Source organism: Lissotriton vulgaris, chromosome 3_1, assembly GCF_964263255.1.
Source record: "Lissotriton vulgaris chromosome 3_1, aLisVul1.2, whole genome shotgun sequence".
Lineage (NCBI taxonomy): Eukaryota > Metazoa > Chordata > Amphibia > Caudata > Salamandridae > Lissotriton > Lissotriton vulgaris.
The window spans coordinates 372,342,254-372,366,587 of NC_141689.1; the positions used below are offsets into that span (position 1 = coordinate 372,342,254).

The 24,334-nt window shown below is 39.1% G+C and overlaps 1 protein-coding gene across 6 annotated transcripts in view; it reads left to right on the top strand.

Moving 5' to 3' along the window:
* Positions 1 to 24,334, top strand: part of GHR (growth hormone receptor) — a 1,047,683-nt gene that overhangs the window by 386,646 nt on the left and 636,703 nt on the right. The window lies entirely within an intron of this gene.

Genomic DNA, 24,334 nt, shown 5'->3' on the forward strand with positions numbered 1-24,334 from the left:
CAGCCGCACTCCAGGCCCCCGCTCCGCCCCTTCCCCTGCCCGCCGTGTCGCATTTTTCCTCCCCCCTCCCCTTATCTGCCTTCTCTCCGTCTGTTCCCTCTCCCCGCTCCGCCCCCTCCCGTGCCCACTGTGTCGCATTTCTCCTCCCCCCTCCCCTTCTCTCTCTTCCCTCCAGCGCCCTGCAATGCATTTTTTTATTTATCAGAGCCGTCCAAGCCGATGCAGTTACATCGGCAGAAATTGGCAAATGTATCCCCAGACCAAAACAGATGACGGTATGCCGCTGGAGTTTTTGTTTCTTCTGTTCCTTTTGAAATTCATTTTATTGCCGGTTGATGTCACGCAGTGCCCCTCTCTCCCCGGATCGGTTTTGTTCCCCGCTCCGCCCCCTCCCCTGCCCGCCGTGTCGCATTTCTCCTCCCCCTCCCCTTCTCTCTCTTCCCTCCAGCGCCCTGCAATGCATTTTTTTATTTATCAGAGCCGTCCAAGCCGATGCAGTTACATCGGTAGAAATTGGCAAATGTATCCCCAGACCAAAACAGATGACGGTATGCCGCTGGAGTTTTTGTTTCTTCTGTTCCTTTTGAAATTCATTTTATTGCCGGTTGATGTCACGCAGTGCCACTCTCTCCCCGGATCGGTTTTTTTTTGTTTCCCGGCATGTGTGCAGCCGGTCTTGCTGTTTTGTAAAGCGACACTCGGGCTCGCCCCCTCCCCTGCCCGCCGTGTCGCATTTCTCCTCCCCCTTCCCCTTCTCTGCCTTCCCCCTCCGTCTTGTTTAGTGTAACCCTCCCACCTTGTTTTTGCTCGCCATTTCTTCCTGACGTACTGTTTAACAATACAGCTGTATTGATAACCAGCACAGAAAGAAAGTCTCAGTATGTACAATATGAAAAAAAAAAATTTAATAATAAACCTTTCACTGTACTGTGTATTTAGTTACAACCTAGGCCATGCCGGGTGATTATCCTACGATGTCGCTGGTCTCGGGGGCATAGGCTTGCGGCATGTGTGCTAGCTTGAGGGATAGCTCTGATGTTTACAACATGGTACGCATAGCCATAGAGTGTATCCACAGCTTCTTGGCAGCTGCCCTCTGTACGGAGCCGGGCCTGTGTTCAGCCGTGTCACCAGCTGGTCAATAATCTGTTGTCTGCAGTTTCCAAGCATATCCTGAATTTTGCTGTCTCTAATGTGACCGTGGAAAATCTAGTGAGAGCTCCGCTTTCTCATGAATCCAATGCATAATCCAACTCTTCTGTGGAGTGTGTTTATTTGTTGATCATCTTTGTCACCCAAGTTATACCATCAGTTGTAGTGATACTCGGGAAGATAAATATTTCAATGTTCCTATTATTTCAACACGCGCTGTTAATTTTAGCATATTTCCTAGCAGTTTCTGATCTTAGTGGGCTTTAAGTGTGTATTTCCACTGTCCTACATCCACCACCCCCTCACACCCCCTAACCCTCACCCTCACCACCTCACACACCCTCACTCACCCTCACACACCCTCAAACACCCTCACTCACCCTCACACACCCACACCCTCACCCTCACACACCCTCACACACCCACTCACCCTCTCACACCTGCTGCACTCTCCTGCTCTCTAGAGATGTGGCCTAACGACCAGAGCTGCCATCTATGTCACGTAAATACAAAACATGTTGCATTCAAAATGCTATAGGTGTCACATTCGCGAAAGTTATAACTATTGGCGTTGTAAATGACAAAGCTATCAATTTAGCTATTTGGAAAACCAACAAATAAATAAAATATTTGTCATTTACAAGACCAATAGCTCCAACTTTTCTAATGCGAGACCTATTGCATTTCCAATGCTTGTTGTACCTTCTATATCTGCTGCCAATTTTTTATTCCACAAACTTTATGTAATACAAAACTCCAGCGCACAATCTGAGGTAATAAAATACAACACCACTGTAAGCTCTGGGAATAAAAACAAGGCACTCTTCACTCCCAATTTAGCAGCTAGTTCTCTCACACAGGGAAGCAAGCAGATGCCCAGCCAATTATCCAATGAAAAAGTCCCGCTGTCACTTGGTACGTGTGGTTGCAAAAGCTCAGTCCTCTTGATGGGCAGGTCCTTCTTTCTTACATAACATAACATGTATTTGTAAAGTGCACGTTCACCCAAGGGTGTCTTGGCACTAAATAATAGATGTTTATTGCTACCCAACTTAATGGTACTAATTTTATCGACCTCAGAAGAATGAAAGGCTGAGCGGACCTGCCGCGATTTGTACCTTTGACCATGCGGTCGAACACAGTCCCCTACAGTGGACGCATTAGTCAACTAAACCAGCAGACCTGACTGGTCTGTCTTCTGATACTTCACCTGGTCTAGTCATGTTCTGTTGAGGGGGTAGCCCTGATACCAGATTTTTCCAGACCGCACACATTGGTGGTGTAAATCTACTGTGAAGCATGCACCTGTTTTTTTTCTTACTTTAATACCACTACTTCATTTCATTCATGAATTTACTGTGGCCTTACTTACAATGTAAATAAGTTGTTCTGGTTTAGTCAATTTAAGCTCATATTTTAGGGCCGGAACCCATGCAAAGTGAGTCTGACAGTTTCACAGTGCTTAGAGTCCAAAATCCATCTAGGCATAAAATCTAGGGCAAGCATGCAGAAAGGTACATTTCAAACACCTTCATAGTCCCTCACCTTCCACTGTTAGCGCTATACTTGTGATACCTTTCCATTATCTGTCTGTCCAGTGACCTACATTTGAGACAAAGATAGCTTTTTATTCTGGTGATACACGGAACAGCTAGTTGTCAAAGAAAAATATTGAAGTTGCCCCAGAACACTGTCAACACTTAACTTCCATGTCTGAGTGAAAGCCATGAGGTAAAGTCATGCCAGTTCAGCTGGTACACAAAGTTCAGTTCAGTTCAGTTCAGTTGGTACACTCAGTCTGTGCAGCTGAAAACATTACATAGTAAAATTATTGCTCTTACTTCTTTTCAACATTTATTTGCATGTTGGTGTTAGTCATTATCCTTTTAACGTGAAGCAGGCACCTGTCTGTTCATCTGGGTGGAGCTGTCTGCCAGTATTCTATCTCGTGTGAATTCTGTATGCAGCTTAAACACTATTGTCCTTAACAGTGATCATTTAGCCTATAGGCTCTCTACTTGGGGAGGTAGGAGTTTTCTGGTTTGCACAACCCAAAATTGGAGCAAGCTTCCTTTGGCAATTAAATCAGTCTCCTCTATCTGGAGTTTCCGCACGCTTCTAAAGACTTATCTTTTTACTAAAATGTAATCTCCTTCCCTCTTTCCTACCTGCTTTAGCACCAAGTCATCTCCGGGTAATTGTTTGTGCTTTATAAAACTCAAGATCAAATCAAGTTTTTCAATCAATTAGTCCCTTGTGATAGTCTACAGTTGTTGCTGCTTTCATAATTTCTGATTACTACTTTGTCCAAACAAGAACAGAATGAATGTAAGTTGAGTTCTCATTACTAATTCTGCTTTCTCCACGTTTTTGGGTTAGTCTTTATGTTCACAGGCTGTATTGTTGTTTTAGATATTTGGGTACTACTCTGTAATGTACTGTATCTGAAATATATGCAACTGGCGCTTGCCACAACATGCCACAAAAACTCAGTTTGTTTAAAAAAATTATAATCCTGGCTTTCGACCCCAAGCTGGTCTTAGTCTCGACAGCTCTACCCTGAGGTGATGGCCCTTTTATTGGGAATCCTCTCTACTATTTACCATTTCCAGTGTAGATACTCCATACTTAGTTTCCTTGCTTTAATAGTACCACAAGTGTCTGCACCTTTAAGGCCTAACCTGTTACAGCCATGTCTGACTTCACTAACTCTACCTACAGCCTTATGTTACTGAAATATGTTGGTCTCTTCTCAGTCCATCTCAGCTGCTTCATCCTTAAAAGTGCATGCACAGAAAATAAAGCGTACATCCCTCAAAGTCTCTCACATAGAGAGAAATGCATTCACTAGAGACAGTCCCAATGTTCATCTGAAAAATGAAAATTATGTTTAAATAGTTTCAATTTTCTACATGAAAACAATCTACGACAATGCAGTTAAAACCAAGGAAATCTACTAAGTTAAAGATAAAATGTATTCCAATATTTTTCACTCGGATGCCAAAAAAACAATGCTCTTGCGTTTTTAGCCGCTGAATGTGTGCAGTTAATTTACAGGTATTTACATGTTGTTGTGCAGTTACAAAAAAAGACATAACACAGACTTTCTGTTCACACTCTCTGCCACAGTAAGGTTGTCACATCATTTACTTTATTTTTCCTTCTCGCTGCAAAGCGAGAGGAGTATGTAAGCACCAATCCCTTCATTAAAATACATAAGCAGCAGTTTGTCAGAAGATATGGCGTGACGTTTGACCTCTGTCTTTCAAGAGCAGTACATCTGTCCAGTCAAATGCGGAGCTTAAAGAGATCTTTGTTTATTGGTTGAAATTTCATGGCCACCAAAAGCTGTCTCAGGTTTACAGTTTGGCAACCAATGGGCTAGTCATTGTATTTCACACTATTATTTGATAAACGCTTGCCTTCTGAATAGGCAAGCTGAGCTCTTTATTCCCTAGTTTTACACAATGTTATCATGTAATTCATTTTACTTGAGTTCATTTTTCACTTTTTCCATTCTCTCAATATATTCGTCTTTTGTGTCAGCTTGGTCTTTTTTTTCTAAAAATCCTTTGCAGATGACGGAACCTCAGTATTTTCTTATATTCTAAACGTTTATCCCATCTTTTTCGTCAATTCGTTTTGTTCTTTTTTAATTGTTTTATTTAAAAATTGGAATTCTTGATAAAAAAAAACATACTGTTAGCAGTTGGAATTCTGTTACAATTTGCAAAACTTTTTTTAAATTAATTCTTCGCATCTCAGTAGAAAAGTATTCTAATGGCTACAGCTGTTTATTATACTTTAACAAAAGTATAGTGCATATTATTCAAATATACAACCCAATGTATGACACTTGGAGAGTCAGCACCGAATAATTCAGTTTTTCCGCAAACCGCATGCCTCCTACATGTCTTTATTAAATGCTATTGTTACACTTATTGGTTAAAACATTATTCTTAGATGATTTCATGCAAATTCGTTGCGATGCTTTCTGATCATGACCTTAAGTAGTAGTTTACCGAGCGAATCAGTAAATCTAAAAGTATTCCGCAATTCATGGAAACGTGTCTAGTGAGACATTATTGATTAAGCAGATGCCTTCTATATTTGAATTTCTAAGTCGACTGTGTACTTTTTTTTTTAAAGAAACAGTAAGATTTTTACCTGGTGTTCTGTGGACATATATAGAATGAAAACTGGTCTGCGACTTGCAAAGAAGTTGTGCCTAAGTCTTTCTCTAATTATTATCGTCATGAGTATTGCATATCACCAATAAAGAATTCGTACATAACCGTGACCAATATCCTTACAGTTTCCCTTCAAAGAAATGGAGTCTTACTACTGTTTGTCAGGCTTTTCCATATCCTCGATACTCCAGTTTCCTAGCAAATAGAATCCTTGGTACACATTTGCACCTGCTTCAAATCTTGTGATCCCTCAAAAACTAGTTGTAAAATCACCCTGGGTTCCAAACTTGATCAGTTGTGATCTACTGTTTATCACCCAAGTGGTAAAGTGAGAGGAATTTTATCTTAGTATCCCTACGGGACATATCTTTGAGTGCCTTCATCATTAATGTCGCTTCCTGCAAAGATCTCCTGTTAGAACTTTGAGGACTCAGCGATATCTCACTAGCCTGTCCGGCCAGAGCGACCAACCAGACCTCTCCAAGGAACCCGGCAAGGCAGAAGGAATTCTATTGGTCTGGCTAGAGAACACCAGTGCACAGCAGAGATGGGGACGTGCCTTTAGAATACATTTGTGGAGAAGTGTGGCTCAGTTGTTAGAGCGGCAGACCCTGGTGCAGAGGTCTGGCCGGGACCAGGGTTCAATTCCCGATGCGGCAGGGTCTTGGCTCGATTGTCCACGAACTTGATAATTCTCGCCTCGGTGCCTACTCTAATCATGGGTCCCCACTCTGCACCTCTGGGCAATAGCTTGCTTAATCTCCACAATGGCCCTAAAGCGCTGGGATGCCTGGTTTCACCTTGGGGGAGCTCAGTAGGGAGCATCTCACAGGGAAAGCCAGGACGGGTTCCACAGCGGTATACAGTGCCAAGATGCCTGTCAGGTGATAGTGCGCTTTACAAGTATACATACATTTACATTTACATTTGTCATGGCGGGATCTGGTTAAGTAACACGATTCTCAGGAGCCCTGTTTGTAGAGCTTTACCTCTTAAATCTCACTAGCTTCTGGTTTGAGGGCTGTTCTATTTTTTTCTAATTGAAGGCTCTTAATCAAGTCAGTGCCCAGAAACACACACAGCTGAGATATTTCCGTAAAACGAATTTATCATTGTGTAATGAAAGCTTAGCCTCTGATCTGAGATGCTAATGGATTAATTGTCCTGCCAGCATTACATGTATTTCCTTTGGCACTGTTTGCAGCGTCTGTTAAGAGCAGGTCTTGAAATGCAGTTTTAAAACGTGTTAGCAGAGCAGGCCTGGTCTTGATTGCTTGTAGCAAACCTAGCTGTACATTTCCTACTGGCCTTTTAAAGTATTAGTTATTGGGAAGACGAGAATGGCTCCACGACTCTGCCACTCGCATCGAACGTTTTTGCTTATAAAAGTTTGTTTAGCACAAAGGGCCGCGGAAAATGCAATTTCTACACATTAGAGGTATATCTGTGCTTTTATTTTAAAAGTCCCTGCACGGTCGACTTTTGTGTCATTAACACCATCAATGCTGATGGTATTCCCCTCCTGTGCTGACCCTCATTTATTCCCATTGTTCATGACGAGCTCAGCTAGTCATGAGTGTACGAGAGGTGCACCTCATGACGAGCTGAGCTCGTCATGAGCATCGAAGGGGTTAATAACATCAGAACTTGTCACAGGGAAAAAACATATCTATTTGCAAGATAATCAAGGCCAATTGCTGCTTCCTTTGGTTACATATAAGTCAGAGATGGGACTCCTTTGCAAGCTGTCATTCCAAACAAGGGACAGCTGTTGAATCAATCAAGTCACTTGTAAAGCTTGACTACTCACCCGTAAGGGTCTCAAGACGCTGGGGGGGGGGAGGTTTCAGTCGAAGAGCCAGGTGTGAAAGTCCTTCCTGTATTGAGGCAGTGTCTGTGATTGCCTGAGGTGGAGAGGCAGGGTGTGCCAGGTTTTTGTTGCGAGGTAGGAGAAGGATATTCCTCTGGCTGTGGTCTTGCAGATACGAGGGATGGTAGTCTGGGCCTGTTGGGCAGAGTGGAGGTCTCTGGTGGGTGAGTGGAGTGCAAGGCAGGTCTTAAGGTAGGCAGTCCCACGTCGTGCAGAGTGAGGACTTTCTTGCTGCCCATAGTTCTCAAACGAGCTGGGATATTGTGAGCATAATGTCAGTGTTGCAGCATTGCCTTTAACAGAGCCACTAATATGTTAGAAACAATAGCTAAAAATGTGTTTGAAAAGTTTTTTTTTTTTAATTCCAGCGTCCATAATAAAGAATTCTAAATAACAAATCCTAACCCATTTCTAGTGTCCTTACCCTCAATCCATCCCAACTAATAGATGCACCACAATGTAGTTCCTAATTTTGTGCACTAATAGAAGACTACCACGCTCACCAAGATGGCGATCGGAATAGACGGCCATTAGAAAATAGTGCTAAATGGGTTCGATGGAAGAGTGCAAGACCAGAACCCCTACTGCAAATCACTGAGTAGAAAACCTACTATACACTCGATATTCACACATGTTGTGCCAGAAGGTTGTAAGACCCACGACTCTTATGGAACACTGCCACAAAAATGGCCCTCACACTACTAACAACCCATCCTAATTAAGCAGTGATTCGAGGAGCAACCCACCAGAGAAGAACCACACTAAATGAATCATAACTGCAGACTGAAATTTGTCCAAAGCTCCAATAGGCTAATTCATTGGTGAGTGCTGTGTTATACAAATGGTAAGTAACCTGGTAACCAAATGCCGTCTTCATGCAGGTTCAATTAGGTAAAATGTAACTTGTTACCTGGAGCAGCCAGGAGCTAACAGCAGACCTTGAAAAACGTTCAGTAGAGCCCCATACTGCACATAACAAGCATTGCTAGCAATTAGAACATTGTAATTTTGGGAGCTCCATTGAAAACAGCTACGTAGTGCTCCGGGCTTCTAATGGCTGGTAGAAGCCCGGAGCTCCAACATTCCAATGTTGTCGTTCACAGCTGTTGCTGTGAAAAAAGCCCTCATGGGGCTGAGCGGATTTCATCCCCTCAGCTCCATGTGGCCTATGTTTTTATTTTCTAGAACAGTCTGGAAGCTGGAAGGGGCAGCTCCTCCACTAAGGTGGAGGAGAGTCGCCTCACTGGCTTGAAGCAGTAAAATAAATGAAAAAATAAAATGATAATAACGTTATGTTACTATCATTTTATTTTGGACGGGGCTTCAGAGAAAGAGAGCAGTAGTAACAGCCTCCTAAGTGTGCATTGACTGTTTGGCTGTCTCTCTCGGGCCGGCAAAGCAGTGATGCACACTTTCCCTGTCCACACTTTCCCATGGCCAGGCCCCCAGTCCCTGGGTGAGTGCTGAACCACAGCGCTCAGACCAATCACAATGCTGCATTGCAGCATTGTGATTGGTCAGGGGAGCCTTTTGTCCTGCTTCCTGTTTTAGTCCGGATGCGAGGAGAGCCGATGGAGAAACGCAGGGGGAAGATGAATTTGTTTTCTTTTAAAAAAAAATCCTGTTCCATCCTCCTCCGGCTCTCTCTTCCCCCTGCCACCACCAATCCATGCCAGCCGCTACTGGTAGTTGGGCTATACCAGCATTAAAGACCCACTCCCTTGTTAAAGGCTCTCGACGAACGCTGTAACGGGCCTTTAATTGCCGGTATAGCCCGCTTCTGCGGGCCATAAGGCTATAGTATGACCATCTCCAAGAGGGATGGTGATGGTGGCCAAACAATTAATTTTCCATCACAGCTCTCTATGTATTATAAATACATTGTAATAGCGTCTACAGGCAGCTCTAAAGACAAGCTAAAACTGGAAGGTCTAGCATAGCGACAGGAGAACTATTTTTCTGCAGCAGCAAATTGTGTATGTTCCTATACCAAAATTGTGAGTTGCTCCCTCAACACTGTCTTAAGGGCTCTTACGGCTGCTGTCCTTTAGTTGAATGGGCTCTGACAGTCAGCCCATGTGCCTCCCAGTCCAGCGATTGACATTCAGCCTTCGAGCTAATATCCCTGTCCTATAAGTACATGAACAAGCAGAGGAGCCCGAAATAGCAACATACAGGCAATTGTAATTGAATCTTTCTTGCTCAGAAATACCTTGCACAGTGCAGAAGCATGGGCAAGCCTCCGTACATATATTTCTTTTTTTGTTAAACCTTTTTATTGGATTTCATCATTATACACATCATACAGTTATCACACATCATACTTGACCTCTGTTGTATTGTAATCATAAACGATGTTATCATGATATGTCGATGAGCAGTGGGACAATTAATAAAGTAATTAAGCAAACCAACTATGGAGGAAGACCTCCAGAGCCTTGCCACCGGAGCCTCCGTTCATATATACATAACCTTTTAATCACTGTTACTTAGTGTCTGATGTACGTGATTATAATATTAAAACATATGACAGCAGCCATTATTATTATTATTATTATTATTGCATTTATTGAGCGCACAGCTACCCGGAGGTTTTCCCGGCGGTTGCCTTGGGAACCCGTCCAGGCTTTTCCCTGTGAGATAGCCCCTACAGGGCATCCCCAAGGTGAAAGCCAGGCATCCCGCCGCAGGGGGCCGTTGAGGAGATTAAGCAAGCTTAATGCCCAGAGTTGCAGAGTGAGAACCCATGATTAGAACAGGCACCGAAGCGAGAATTATCGAGTTCATGGACATTTGAGCTCAAGACCCTGCCGCGTCGGGAATTGAACCCTGGTCCCGGGTCTGACCTCAGCTTCCGGGTCTGCCTACTCTACTCCGTGAGCCACACTTCTCCATAAATATAAACTGCCTTGATCTTAGCTCCATTGCCATAGGAATGCCACACAGGCCAGGGGCATGGACAGATGAGACTCATAACCTTGTAGGCAAAACCTGCTTTTATGTAGCCCACCTGTGCCTTTGGCAGAAAAGGTAATGCTAGCAAACACACAAAAGAAATATAACCACATGTCACACAATGCATGTAGCCAGAAACCATAAAAATTCTGAATATTGTAGAGATGACTAATGTGGAATGTTAATGGTTGCCTAGCAGCTTAGAATGTTATCTCTTGAGAGATGAAACTGAGCTGTGAAGCAGGCTGTGGATGAGCTGGAGGTTCCTGTACCTACTCTTCAATAAAGATTACAATTTTAATATTTTCTTGGACTCATCTTTACATTGGCGATGAGGGAAACCTTTCTGCGCAAGGGGCAGATGCTGGGTACCTCCACCCTTGGATTTTGGAACAGTTTAAATACATCATCCACCGATTTGTGAGTAATTGATTAAATTCTGCACTCAACTGATTGAATTCTGAACTCAACTTCGAACTAATTTGCATTCAGATTGACTCTTTTAGATATTTTTAAAATAATATCTGAATATCTGGAAGTTCGTGTGAATTGCTGCCGATATTTACAAGCCTTCTGCTATGAAAATGTTTAATAGCGCTTGTGAAATGCTAGCTGATGCAAGTAGACAGCGCTGAGAATGGTTCTTCGTGCACATCTCTACTTGAGATAAGTTCCCTTCACTTCTGTGTTTCACCCGCTGTACTTTATCCGATTTCGAATCGCGACCCTGCATGAAAGGAAAACTTTCTCTTACTGCTTTGAATGAGGAAATCTGCAGTTCAAACTTCATATCTTGGAGTCATCATTTTTTTTAAAGAAAAGAGAGAAAACGAAGATTTCGATCTTGACAATCTGGTGACTCTGGACTTAACTTTGTCAAGAATTGAAGGTTTTTATTTTAATTTGTTATGTTAGTTTCTTTATTTTAAAGTAACTTTTCCTTCTTTTACAGGTGCAATTTGTTTAAAATGTCTGATCAAGCTTTGTCCACTCCACCTGCCTTTTTGCCAACTCCTGGAGAACCAATAATTCCTTGGAAAGAATGGAAAAAGTTGTTTTTTACCTACATTCTTGCCACTGGTGCTGATAAATATGGTCCAGTGCGTAGGCAAGCTATTTTACTACACAATTTGGGGATGGAAGGTCGTAGATTATATGAAAATCAACCAGAAGTTTCCCTTGGTAGTGGAGATGGACAAGCTGCAAATGTTTATGAAATGAGTTTACAAATGCTTGAAATAAGGTTTACCACAAAAGTAAATTTAGTTATTGAAAGATACAAGTTTTTCTGTAGAGTGCAAAAAGTTGATGAAGATATAGCGTCATATGTTGGTGCTTTGAGAGGGTTGTCATTGACTTGTCAATTCGGCACTTTAACAGACTCACTTATTCGTGATCAGATAGTTAGATGTACTAATAATAAGAGAGTACGTGAAAAGTTATTGATTAAAGATTCTGGTCTAGAAGAAGCTATTCAAAAAGCAAAGGGCTTGGAGCATAGTGACATTTGAATTAAAGAAATGGATAAATGTACAAATTCTATTGTAAATAAGGAGGGTGCGTTGAAAGTTTCTAGTTCTAAAGATTCTGAAATTCATGCAAATATTGATGAAACCAAAATAACCAAACCTTTGGCTAAAATTCATGAAAAACCCAGTACTAAAGTTTTTGATAAGAATAGGGAATTTCGCCAAAACAGTGGTTTTATTAATGTGCGACCTATCAAATGTTACCGTTGTGGTGCACCCGGTCATATTGCTTCCAGTGTGAAGTGTATGGCCAGGAATGCAATATGTAGGACATGTGGTATTAGAGGCCATCTTGCTAAGGTTTGTAGAACTAAAATTCCTTCTGTTCATCAAATTGATGATTCTTGTGAAGATGTTTGTGAATTTATCCCCTCTATTGATAATGTCAAGGGTTTTCAACTTAATGCTGGTGCTGAGGTTGAAATTAACAATATTGATTTGTCAGGTATTCCTAGGGAGAGCACTGACAAGCTGGATAAGCCTCATTATGTTATCGAGGAAGCTGCTGATTCAGGGTCTTATACCATCTAGACTTGATTATAGCAACGCCATTTTTTTGGGCGCCCCTGAATCGACCTTCAAGACCCTTCAACAGGTCCAAAATGCAGCGGCAAGGCTGCTTATGGACATTCCGAGGACGCAATCAGCGAAACCGGCATTGAAGGCGCTGCACTGGCTCCCTGTGCGGGAGAGAGTGACCTTTAAGGCACTTTGTACTGCCCATAAAATCCTCGCAGGTAAAGGCCCCCTTATTCTAAAAAACTTAGTGACTCCATACAAAGCAAGCAGAACGCTGAGATCAGAAAGGAAACATCTCTTGCTAGTTCCTAGAGTTAAAAAGGCCCGAACGGGCGGGAGAAGATTTTCATTTAATACGGCAAAGCTTTGGAACTCGCTTCCTCTAAAACTACGTGCTGAGCCCTGCACACTGCGTTTCCGCAAAGGTCTTAAAACCTTTTTGTTCCCTGTATAATGCGTAAACTCTGTCCCTATTACCATCGGATGTTGTCTGGAAAGCGCCGGGATGCCCAAGGGTAGCTGCGCGCTATATAAGATTTTAAATAATAATAATAATAATAATAATAATACTGTGGGGGTAAACATGTTAATTGATTCTGGAAGTTTATATACCTTGATGTCAAAGGAAATGTACATTAAGTCATGGGGAGTATCTGCTAATATAAATAACTGGGATCCATCAGATATCAGAGCTGTAGGCTATGGGGGAAAGAACATTGACATTTTGGTTTAAAATGGATGGTAATTGAATTTGATAACAAGAAACTCTATGGTAGAGTGTACCTTACTGAACAAGGTTCAAATTTATTGGGATGGCGTCACCAGAGAGATTTAGGTATAGTTTTAAATCCTAATGCCACTATTCCAGTTCAGTCTATATGCTTAGTAAATAGTGAGGGTTATGATTCCTTAATTATGGGAAAGTACTCTGATGTCTTTTGTGATAAATTGGGAAAGTTGAGAAATTTTTCTCATAAAATTATTCTTAAAAGTAATGCTACTCCCGTAGTTCACAAAGTTAGATCTGTTCCCCATCTCATGAAAGGTCCTTTACAAGTTGAACTTGATAGGTTACTGAATTTGGGGATAATTGAGCCTATTGAGGCTTCTGAGTGGCTTGCGCCCATTGTCGTCGCGCCCAAGGATGGGGGAAAGAAGATTCGTTTATCTATTGATCTTCGCGATCTAAACAAGAACATTTGGGTTGATCGCCAACCTCTACCAAACATTTCAGAGATGTTGACGTCAATGGGCGGGGGGTGTGTTTTTAGCGTCATTGATATGTCGTCAGCATATCACCAGATTGATCTTGATGAAGAATCTAGACATTTGACATCATTTGTAACACCGCTGGGTGCTTTTCGTTACCGTAGGATGCCATTTGGACTAGCTTCGGCCTCAGCGGTGTTCCAAAGGGTCATGGGAAAAGTTCTTCATGGTATAAATGATGTACTTTGCTTCCAAGATGATGTGTTAATTGTCGGCAAAGATTTTGATCATCATGATCAAGTGATGGAAAGTGTCTTGTGTAGAATGAGAGAACATGGGTTGACTATTCAGAAGGAGAAATGTCAGTTAAGGAAGGATGTAGTTAATTACCTTGGCCACGAAATTTCCAAGGAAGGAATCAGACCAAAGAAAAGTATTGTCTCTGCCATTAGGGATGCTCCTGTTCCTTCTACTAAAGATCAGTTTAGGAGTTTTCTCGGTTTAGCGGAGTATTGCTCCAAGTTTGTGAGAAATTTTACTAATATTGTGGAACCATTGCGGATATTAATGAAAAGTGGTGTTGAGTTTGTATGGAGTGATGCTTGTGGAAAAGCATTCCAAGATGTTAAAGATGGAATATTGTCTGCACCCAGCCTTGGACACTTTGATGTTAGAGCAAAAACTTTTATCACCACTGATGCGAGCGCTATAGGTATTGGTGCAGTTTTAACGCAAGTATGTAATGAAGAAGAAAGAATTATTGGGTTTGCATCTAGAAGACTACAGGGTGCTGAGAGGTCATATTCAGTGATAGAAAAAGAGGCCTTGGGATGTTGTTGGGGCATTAAACATTTCAAATACTTTGTATGGGGTTTACCATTTAGACTTCGCACTGATCACAAACCTTTAGTTCATTTGTTTAAGGGGGGCAAAGGTTTAGAAGGGAGTGTTACTCCGAGGATATCAAAGTGGATTTTATCAGTTTTAGAGTACAATTTTGAAGTGGAATACATGAAGGGATGGAAGAATATAGTAGCGGATTGCTTGTTGAGAATACCTGTTGTTGTGAGTGATATTGAGTCTGAAGTTGATGTTGAGGAAGTGAGATATACTGAAGAACAAGCTTTTGGGTTGGAGCAATGGGATGCTGCAATGTTGGAAGATGAAGTATTGGAAAGAGTTATGTTTTCTATTTCTAATGGATGGGATGCGCAATTGTGCAATGATTTACGGTTTAAAGGTTTCATTAATGTTGCAGAAGAGTTAAGTGTAAGAGAAGGGAAACTGTGGAGGAGAGACAAATTAGTACCACCGAAGAATCTTAGATCTAAAATTCTCATCATGGCACACGAAGGTTATTTGGGGAGAAATATGACTAAGCGACGTGTACGTCAGTCATTCTGGTGGCCTAGTTTAGATAATGAGGTTGAAGCAGTTGTCAAAGATTGTTATGCTTGTGCTGCTAGTGACAAGACCAAAGTTTTACGTCAACCTCCTATTTCTTCTGTGAAGTTTCCTGAGCGTCCTTGGGAAAGGTTGGCTTTAGATTTCATTGGTCCTATTTCCAAGTTGGGAACAAATTGCAAATTCCTAATGGTTTTAGTGGATTACCACTCCAAGTGGTTTGTGGTTGAGACATCTGAGAGTATTACAACTGAAAAAGTAATTAAGTTTCTTGAGAAGGTTTTCTTGAATGAGGGGATTCCAAAGGTCTTGGTGTCAGACAATGGTCCACAATTAATTTCTAGGAAAATGGTGGAGTTCCTGTGTGGGAAAGGGATTAAACATGAGAGAGTTGCTTTATTTAGGCCACAAGCCAATGGCTTAGTTGAGAGGATTAATCGCCTGATCTTGGACAATATACAACTTTCTTTGTGCAATGGTTTGTCCTGGTCTGAAGAATTGAAGAAGCTGATGTGGTCTTATAGGGTAACACCACATTCCATGACTGGAGTGTCACCTTTCATTTCTCTTAAAGGAAGGGAACCAGGTTTGAAAGAAGTACCAGAATGGTTGAAAGACAGGGAATGTGTATGGGTGAATCGTGATGAGGTTGGAGATCAAGTGCTTAACAAACAAATCATTGCTGCCAAACATTATGATCACTTAAAAGGTGTCAAATTTCCTAACATAAAATCTGGTGATTGGGTTGTAGTGAGACGTGGAGGTTTTATTGTTAAGGGTGATAGCAAGTTCTCTAAACCTGTTCAGGTGAAGGAAGTGAAGAAGAATGTGGTGATTCTGTGTGATGGGACTACTTGGAGTTTGGGACATGTTCGAAGTGTTTTTCTCCTTGTAGTTAAATTGATTTTCACTCATCTTTCTGTTCTGTATAATAGTTTCCTTCAAGTTTTTGTTGTGGGATATATAAGGGGGAAGGTGTGTAGAGATGACTAATGTGGAATGTTAATGGTTGCCTAGCAGCTTAGAATGTTATCTCTTGAGAGATGAAACTGAGCTGTGAAGCAGGCTGTTGATGAGCTGGAGGTTCCTGTACCTACTCTTCAATAAAGACTACAATTTTAATATTTTCTTGGACTCATCTTTACAAATATCCTTGTTGCACCTGCATCATGTAACACCAGATAAAACATTAAACAGTGTAACGCCACCCCCACCTAAAAATCTCTTCGTATACTGACACACTAGCTGACATATTGGAAAGGGGCACCTTCTCAACAAGAGATCCACACCCAGCCAGACCAGCAATTGGCATTCAGATTGTTCCAAAATCCCAATGGTACTTTCAAATCAACCACCTGCTTACTTAATCAATGAAAACCTATTTAACATAGGGGGTAACCCAATTAACCCTTAGGCATCTGGGTAATAGTATACAATCAGAAAAAAACACAATGCCTCGGGATCGATAGATATACTGAACAGTAAGATGAAGAGAAAATGTATTTAAACTCTTCGTATCAAAATAAATTTCCTCAATAAATCTCATCTATTTCCAATATCTGCAGTCAATGAACAAACAATATACGTACACCTATTTTCAATTCAGATTGATCTGTATTGTTTTTCATTATAGGCAAAACATCATATTTTCAAAATCAATATACACACAAATACATTGATACAACATATATATACACTTATTTACATTTATACATAGAACACAAACACAAGTGTAAAGAACTTTCTTGCTCTCTTAGCCCTTATTATATATTAGGATGCATCTCACACGTTTTAAACCCATTGCATTCCTTTCTCTATTAGATCACCATTCTTAGAAACGCCTTAAGGTTTTGTTCATTCAAACCCTTTTTCTATGTTCGGCTTTCGCTACTTATTTTACATTTTATTTCCATTTTATATGGTGTCTTAACATGTCTGTCGACGCGTTTCAGCCACTCTACTTGTTGGCCTCATCAGGACTAGGGCGGTCGAGTGCGTACTTTTCAATTCCACCTATTGAGTCAAAAATACTTAATTTGTCTCTGTATTTTAAATGAAACTAGATTTGGTACACATATATACAAATATATACACATATAGGAACGAGCACATTTCACTATAGAAAAGTATTCTATATATTATATCTCTGAATACCTGGAATGGCGAGGTAGAATAAAGTAAATTCAACTGAAAAGGGAAACTAAATAAAATGAAAATTCAACATAAAAAAGCACCCAATGTAACGTGTAAATATAACCATATTACCCGCGCTGTGTAATCTCCAAGTTCTCTCTGGATCGGGCCATTGCTAATAAAGTAAACCTTATACCCTTGTGATATGTTAAAAATCCATGGTCTCAATAGGTGTACACCCACATCGGTGTAACCAGAAGCCCAATATTACGCTCACCAATCTTGAGAAACTTTTCGAATGGGCACCCAGGCGGCTGAGGAAAACAAAACGTATGAGTCTCCAACACAAAGCTATGTGCTGCATAAATCTAAATCGACTCTAATGCCTCAGATACAAAGCGCAAAAAACACTTACATGGGTCAGGTGGAAAAAAAATGCCTCTATATTTGCTATGTATGGGCCAATTTATGCACAAAATTATCCAAAATGCGGTCCTCTCTTTTTAGTGAGCATTCCCTGAAACGTCAAGTAAGGACAGACTTCAGGATGTAGTCTAACTTCTTATTTAACTGTGGTATACATTATATATTTGAGCACAGCTCGTCGATTTTCTCGAAGGCCTACCTCAGTGCAAGAATATCACTGTCTCCTAAAGATGCCGATAACAATACTCCTTTCCGATGTCGATCCCTCCACAATCTGGCCACACGAACGTCGTAGGGTCACATGACCCGGAAGCTAAGTTCTAATATAGAGCTATCCCAGCTATCACGTTGGTATTATCTCCCACTATGTTAATTCGATTAATTATATAACTTAGGCCAATACACAATAGATTAACCCCTAAGCAATCACCTTGGTATTTCATAATTCCCCTTTCCCCAGTGTAGTCTTAACTCAGTGGGATCGAAAGAGACTATCTGTCTTTCAGGGCATGCTAAGTGCTGTTAGAAACATTATGAACACTAACAATGTCCTGGTAATGGTAACTCATTTATTAAACATTTCCAAATAAATGAAATAATTGTTTTTATCGTTATTTGACAAATGTTAATTTGGGCTCCCATTCCTTTACATTATTTAATTATTTTTTTAATTCACCCTTTTGAGCTGCTTTCCATAAGTATTGTTTCCATATGTACTCTGAGGGTGATTTACAAAAACATTTATGAGTATGTGAAGTAGTACTTTATGAGTTCTCTATTACATACTCTTGCATACCTTTGTGAATTTGCCCCAGAACGTTCAGCTGCATATCAGTAAAAGTGCAAAGAAGGCACACTCCTTTCTGTTCATCATACTTTTTACATATTTTAATCCGATTGTAGATGTTTTGGGGCCAATGGCAGAGGCATTTAGGAATACATAAAAGAAATAATAAAGCAGGACTACTTTACATACCTCAGAATTCCTTTGTCAGTAGGCCCCTCTGTGTTTAATATATTTATTATGAAAAGTTCAGCAGAAAGACATTTAAGGATATGAGCCCTTATTTATGTACAAATGTAAAAGTAACAAAACCTGACATGAGAACGTTTTGATGAGGAATGAGTAATGACAAAGGTGGTTTTGATAAATGATCAATATAGAAATGTTTACTTGATTTTATTTTTCTTATGAGAGGTAATTCTCTACAGTCCAATGTTTTTCTTTTTAATGAGATGGAAAGTATACAGGTGCTTGCTACGGCATAAGAAGGTCATTTGCACAGCAGGTGTGGGATTAGAAAGGTGCTGTTCATCCCCTTCCTAGCCTTCATTACTTTTGTCTTGTTTGATGAGCGATTTCTGCCATCAACATTGTTTCATAGGACATCATTATGTATTAGTCATCTTGGTCTCCCTTAGCATGATCACATAACACTCAGGCACCTTTGTAGTCCGTTTCCAAGAGCAGTAGTCTCGAACCCCAAGATCAGGCGTAGCCTACGTTTCTACATTTTCTCTTGGAAATCTAAGGTAAAGGTGGTATGGGCAGGAAAGTCTAAACGAAGATAGTTAACAAAAGGAGTGAGCCATATAATTAAACATCTGTGTTAGATGGCCCAAATTGTGCTTCTGACTAGGTCATCTGCTGCTATTTAACCATGGAAGACATTAGCGGTACTTATGGTTTTATTACTGTGTTAATGAGTGTTACACACTAATGAACGAGTTTAAAATGTGGTTTCGCTGTGAAGTATATTGCACCATTCAAAATGAGACTTTGACCTAGACAAGGCAGTTAGGGTTTTTTGGCTTTTCTGCCTTAATGTTTGCTTTTGTCATTCTGTGTTTGCTCGTAGCTCAAATCTATTTGAAGCCGTGGACTTTGATCAGCAGTAGAACTTTTGTAACTTGTAGTGTGCTGTCTGCACTGGGGTCCACAGAGAGGGGCCTCCTGTCCTCACAGAGCAACTTCTAGCAGGCTCTTCTAACTTATTTTTGTATGCCTGCTTCAGCATCACGCTTTTGATCTGTTTGAGAAGTTTCACATGATTATCTGGTTTAAAATCAGACATTGCACGGTGCAAAATCTTATGTGTAAAGTAGAGTCCTTTTGTAAAAAGGTCTAGCCAGTATCCCGTTTGCACTTAAGCCTTCATAACCTTTTACTCCCGAACAATATTGATGCCAACACTGTGTCTTCTTTGTTGACGATTGCAAAGACACCCAGAGATTACAGTTTCCGCACGAGGAACCTCAGAGAATAGCAAAAATGTCTCAAACAGTTTTTACGATAAATGGGTAAAAATGTTTTGAAAGAAAAGGTTTGCTCTTTTACAAAATGCAGAGTAGAAAATAAAATATTCTTCGCATTTTTTTGCAATTTTCTAAGTTGTGATCTGTATTGACCATGGGTCCACTTTTAACAACATAATTGAATCCATAACCAACGTGCAACATGCTCTGGTCTATTTCTCCAACAAGAGTGGAATATCATACATTTGTTGCAGACAACTTTGGATTTACTAATACGCTTTCCTCCTCTATGCGACGAGTGTGTGATCTTTGCTAGCCAATGCACCCCCTGTTGATTTATGTATGTTTTGATTTAACCATATTGCTCATTGATTAAACGCTCTTGCAATTGTATGCCTACTATTCTGTCTGGTTTTATGCTAACATCATTTATTCTATCGATTAATTGTGCATGTCTTTAAGCATACGCACAAGAATAGCCTTTAAATAATTTCCAAGTCAACCCTGTAAATGATCACCTGTGGTAGGCCGGTGCACAGTCAAAATATCGATTCCCTGATATCGACCTACAGTAATATCGAGTTGTAAATATCGAAGGTGAAGAATATCGAGGTCAAGAATATCGTTGGACAGAATATCGACCCTAAGGTAAGTAATATCGATTTTTTTTTATATCGATGTAAGTAAAATCGAAGTTAGTAATATCTATATCAATTATATTGATGTCACTAATTTCGATGATACTAATATTGATATTTGTTTGTTGTTATGTATTTTATTATGTATTTTATATGTATGTGTTATATGTTTTTGTCAGGTATTTTATTTGTTTTAAATTATATGTGTACTATTTATTATATATTAAAAATGTTAATTTTAATTTAATTTTATGTTTTAGTACTGGAGCGGGTTGTGGGTTTATAGGGGAATTGGGTGGGAAGTAATTTAATTATATTAAATTAATTATACATTTTTAGTGATTGTAAATTAATTTTAATTATTTTTGCGTTTAAGTTCTGTAGTGGGTTGTGGGTTTATAGGGGAATTGGGTGGGAAGTAATTTAATTGTAATTAAGTAGTTATTTATTTTTGATTGGTATTGATTAATTTATTTCTAATTAATTATTAATAGTTAATTAAGGTTTGTAAATGGTAATTCCATTTTTTAATTGCCAATTCATTTTTTATTTGGTAATTACAATTTTTAATTGGCAATTAATTTTTTAATTGGTAATTAATTTTTTGAAATTGGTAAATAACATTTTTTATTGTTAATTAATTTGTATTATTTGGTAATTAATTTTATTAATTGGTAAATAATTTTTTATAAAAAATACTTTTTATTCAAAAATAAATTTACTGTTTACCATTTTTTAATTGTTGATCAATTTTTTATTATTAATGTTTTTTGTTCAGAAAAATATTTTAGTGTTCAATATTATTTGGTTATTTATATTTATTAATTAATATTTATTGGTATTTATTGTTAATTTATTGTTAATTAATTATTTAATTGTAATTATTTTTTAGTAATTATCAATGGGGATTTGCAAATGATGTAGTTATTTAAAAATAAAAATTTTAATTATTTTATTTAGAACAAATATTTATAAGTATGTTATATTTAACTTCTACACTATCCAACGCTTTCCCTACTGTTGCATTCTCTGGAGTGGGAATAGTAATGTTGACCCCAACGCTATCCAACGTTTTCCCTACTGTTGCACTCTCTGGAGTGGGAATATAATTTTTACCCCTACGCTATCCAACACTTTCCCTACTGTTGCACTCTCTGGAGTGGGAATAGTAATTTTTACCCCTACGCTATTCAACGCTTTCCTTACTTTTGCACTCTCTGGAGTGGGAATAGTAATTTTTACCCCTACGCTATCCAATGCTTTCCTTACTGTTGCATTCACTGGAGTGGGAATAGTAATTTTTACCCCTACGCTATCCAACGCTTTCCCTACTGTTGCTGTCTCTGGAGTTGGAATAGTAATTTTTACCCCTACGCTATCCAACGTTTTCCCTACTGTTGCACTCTCTGGAGTTGGAATAGTAATTTTTACCATTACGCTATTCAACGTTTTCCCTACTGTTGCACTCTCTGGAGTTGGAACAGTAATTTTTACCCCTACGCTATCCAACACTTTCCCTACTGTTGCACTTTTTGGAGTTGGAATAGTAATTTTTACCCCTACGCTATCCAACGTTTTATATAATTAATTTGAAACATATTAAAAGTATATTTAATTTTTTAATTTATTAAACATAATTCTTTACTTTTTATTTATGTTTGTGAATGTATTTGTAATTGATAATATTTTTTATTAATTTATAAACTATTAAAATAATTATTACAACTTATTGTTAAGTACATATATATTATATATTTTCTGTATATGTTTAAATAATGTATTATTATTATATATGTATTATGTATTAATTTTAAACATTATTAGATATTTTAACTATGTTGATTTTATTTATTAGTGTTATTTACTTTATTTTACATTTATATATTTACAGAAAAAAACGATATTTTTAACATCAATATTTTTAACATCTATATTTTATTTTCGATATTTTTGTACTTACCATTTGGTAGATAGGATGTCGATATTCCTGCCTTCGATATTTTTGCATCGATATTCCTGTAGGTCGATATTTTGTAGGTCGATATTTTGTCAGTGATCCGGTAGGCCATGTAGCTCACAAGTGGTTACTGTGTCGCCCTCTCTACTTGGACTGAAACCATGCTGGTCATTAGGTTCTCTGATAGACACAGCATTACACAATCACAGGAGAGATTGAGAATGCACCATTCTGCCCATTCACTTCTGGACACACAGGAATAGACAGGAAAAACACCACTGAGCTCAAGATGTACACTCAGGAGCCTATTCACAAATTGCATTTTTGTTGTACATTTAGTAGTACTACAATACTTTCATAATACAAAATGATATTCACTAAACTTCGTGCAAAGGTCTCTGCCTCTCCTATCTTTTCTCTGCAGCGATCTCTGCCCCTACTGCCGCGTTCTCAGCACACATAGGCCTACATTTTATCAATGAATGTTAGAGGGAAGGGGGAATACTTACTGCAAAATGGACAATACTTACTACACATTGGGAGGAGTAAGTAGAGATCTCGGTACGCTATTCACAGACTGCACTTCTAAAGTTACTACAGCCAGAAAGGACTAGCAGCCGTTAATAAATATGCTCCAGCTCAGACCTGGAGTAAAAGCAGCACCACACATCGCCAACCACTGTTACTGTAACACTCACCTATAGAAAATACTAGCGATAGGGACTTAAAATATAACTCAATAGGAAAGAATGTTAAAATTAATGAATTCATTATATCTTTTTAAAAATATATATCAATTTAATTTAACATTTAACAAATATGTATGCATGATGATTTTTTTGAAAAATATTTGCATAACTTTTATTTAATTTAAAAATAAATGTGTAACTTTTTAAAAAACAATACTTACATTAATTTTAAAAATAGTTGTATATGTAACTGTTGGTAACTTGAGTGCATAATGTATAACAAGATTTTACTTCCCAGTATTTTAAAAAATAAGTCTTTAGAAAAAAAATTATTGCTAAATTAAGCTAATAGTGCTATAGCATTTTTTAAATGTTGTTCTGTATGTAAAATATATAAATTAATTTTCATTATGATTTATCATCAAACTATTTCTGCTTATTTGTTTTTACAAAGTTTATTAAACTGCTTTTTTTTATTTTTACTTTTCGATGTACTTTACCATAGGGCGGGTTGTGGAGACCTCCATCTGTGTGTTAATAGCAATAACGTTTCACCTGCAAATTCGGCTCAAACCCCTGAATTCATGGGATGTAGACATAAAGGTCTACACTTCATAATAAATGTACACTTGTAAATTGTGACTAGCCTATGTAATATCTTTACTAAAGTGTAAGAATGTAGATTTACTGACGTGTAAGTTTACCTTTATAAACATCTTGATTTAAAGTGCGGTCCTGTGTATGAGGCTGGACTGCGCAGCACAGTAGCTGACTGGGTGAGAAGTGAGTAATAGCTACAGGAAGAGGCAGAATATAAATGCAATGCAGAGATGCCTTGACCCATGCTGGCAGGTGGAAAATCCCCTTATCAGTCAGGGCATTCTAGCCTTTGAGCAGAGTAATTACAGGCAAGGGAAAGACTGAATACACAGCGGGAAAGCCGAAGCCGGGAATGAGGCTATTTTGATATTTGCTAATGCGGTTGCATTCAGTCCTGCGGTCGCAGCAGTGACGACTGGGGGGAATGGTGTACTGAGCACTTTGGAATTTTGCAGTTTTTATGCGTCTGTCATTTGGAATTTTGATGGCAGGTGGCCCAGAGAGGGCCTGATGATAGTTGGAGCTGAAGAGCACAACTCAACAGGTGAAGTAGCAGCAACTCAACACACTTCAGCAGTATTAATCAAACGGTGAGGAGCGGATGCATAATGGGTTCTGAAGCTTGTTTGCCTTTTCAGGGGGTTAATATAAGTTGGTCTGTTTATTGTTTAGATGTTCCAAATGAGAAAAGAGAGGCAGTCTGGATTGGCTATTATTGGCTATGTGTTTACAATTTTCTGCAAGAGTGGGAGGTTGAGCTCCTTTAACTAGTGTACTCGACACTATTTTTTAGGGCAGGGGATCCCC